Below are 2,500 nucleotides of genomic sequence, written 5' to 3' on the forward strand. Positions count from 1 at the left end.
GTGGATTATTTGTTATTCTTGTTTTTACGTGGATTTTTAGTTATTCTTGTTTTTTTACGTGGATTATTAGTTATTCTTGTTTTTACGTGGATTATTTGTTATTCTTGTTTTTACGTGGATTTTTAGTTATTCTTGTTTTTACGTGGATCATTAGTTATTTTTGTTTTTACGTGGATTTTTAGTTATTCTTGTTTTTACGTAGATTTTTAGTTATTCTTGTTTTTACGTAGATTTTTAGTTATTCTTGTTTTTACGTGGATTTTTAGTTATTTTTGTTTTTTTTGCGTGGATTATTAGTTATTCTTGTTTTTACGTGGATTTTAGTTATTCTTGTTTTTACGTGGATTATTAGTTATTCTTGTTTTTACGTGGATTTTTTGTTATTCTTGTTTTACGTGGATTATTAGTTATTCTTGTTTTTACGTGGATTTTTAGTTATTCTTGTTTTTACGTGGATTATTAGTTATTCTTGTTTTACGTGGATTTTTAGTTATTCTTGTTTTTACGTGGATTTTTAGTTATTCTTGTTTTTACGTGGATTATTAGTTATTCTTGTTTTTACGTGGATTATTAGTTATTCTTGTTTTTACGTGGATTTTTAGTTATTCTTGTTTTTACGTGGATTTTTAGTTATTCTTGTTTTACGTGGATTTTAGTTATTCTTGTTTTTACGTGGATTTTAGTTATTTTTGTTTTTACGTGGATTATTAGTTATTCTTGTTTTTACGTGGATTATTAGTTATTCTTGTTTTTACGTGGATTATTAGTTATTCTTGTTTTTACGTGGATTTTTAGTTATTCTTGTTTTTACGTGGATTTTTAGTTATTCTTGTTTTTACGTGGATTATTAGTTATTCTTGTTTTTACGTGGATTTTTAGTTATTCTTGTTTTTACGTGGATTATTAGTTATTCTCGTTTTTACGTGGATTTTTAGTTATTCTTGTTTTTACGTGAATTATTAGTTATTCTTGTTTTTACGTGGATTATTAGTTATTCTTGTTTTTACGTGGATTATTACTTATTCTCGTTTTTACGTGGATTTTTAGTTATTCTTGTTTTTACGTGGATTATTAGTTATTCTTGTTTTTACGTGGATTATTAGTTATTCTTGTTTTTACGTGGATCATTAGTTATTCTTGTTTTTACGTGGATTATTAGTTATTCTTGTTTTTACGTGGATTATTAGTTATTCTTGTTTTTACGTGGATCATTAGTTATTCTTGTTTTTACGTGGATTATTAGTTATTCTTGTTTTTACGTGGATTATTAGTTATTCTTGTTTTTACGTGGATCATTAGTTATTCTTGTTTTTACGTGGATTATTAGTTATTCTTGTTTTTACGTGGATTTTTAGTTATTCTTGTTTTTACGTGGATTATTAGTTATTCTTGTTTTTACGTGGATTATTAGTTATTCTTGTTTTTACGTGGATTATTAGTTATTCTTGTTTTTACGTGGATTATTAGTTATTTTTGTTTTTACGTGGATTTTAGTTATTCTTGTTTTTACGTGGATCATTAGTTATTCTTGTTTTTACGTGGATTATTAGTTATTCTTGTTTTTACGTGGATTATTAGTTATTCTTGTTTTTACGTGGATTATTAGTTATTCTTGTTTTTACGTGGATTTTTAGTTATTCTTGTTTTTACGTGGATCATTAGTTATTCTTGTTTTTACGTGGATTATTAGTTATTCTTGTTTTTACGTGGATTATTAGTTATTCTTGTTTTTACGTGGATTTTTAGTTATTCTTGTTTTTACGTGGATTTTTTGTTATTCTTGTTTTTACGTGGATTATTAGTTATTCTTGTTTTTACGTGGATTTTTAGTTATTCTTGTTTTTACGTGGATTTTAGTTATTTTTGTTTTTACGTGGATTATTAGTTATTCTTGTTTTTACGTGGATTATTACTTATTCTTGTTTTTACGTGGATTTTTAGTTATTCTTGTTTTTACGTGGATTATCAGTTATTCTTGTTTTTACGTGGATCATTAGTTATTCTTGTTTTTACGTGGATTATCAGTTATTCTTGTTTTTTACGTGGATTTTTAGTTATTCTTGTTTTTACGTGGATTATTAGTTATTCTTGTTTTTACGTGGATTATTAGTTATTCTTGTTTTTACGTGGATTATTAGTTATTCTTGTTTTACGTGGATTATTAGTTATTCTTGTTTTTACGTGGATTTTTTGTTATTCTTGTTTTTACGTAGATTATTAGTTATTCTTGTTTTTACGTGGATTATTCTTCGTGAGTTGTTGAATCACAGATAAGAATTATAAAAAGGCTACTATAAAATGTTATAAAACTGTCTCCTAAAGCCTTCAAATTATAGTCTTAATAGCATTCATTCTAACTATACAGTGAACTTCTCTTATTGGCCCAAAATTGCCAATCCCTTACACATGAATTTGGTATAAAGTAATGATGATTTGTTCTCCATAGATAACGAAGACGAACGTGGCAAGACGTGGGTTGTACATGGAACAACGAAGGGAA

At 26.2% G+C, this 2,500-nt stretch overlaps 1 protein-coding gene across 1 annotated transcript in view; it reads right to left on the reverse strand.

The window, feature by feature from the left end:
• The window catches only part of LOC113824414 (uncharacterized), a gene marked incomplete in the record, with an annotated part of 101,028 nt that overhangs the window by 35,536 nt on the left and 62,992 nt on the right, over nt 1-2,500 (reverse strand).

Source organism: Penaeus vannamei, chromosome 16, assembly GCF_042767895.1.
Source record: "Penaeus vannamei isolate JL-2024 chromosome 16, ASM4276789v1, whole genome shotgun sequence".
Lineage (NCBI taxonomy): Eukaryota > Metazoa > Arthropoda > Malacostraca > Decapoda > Penaeidae > Penaeus > Penaeus vannamei.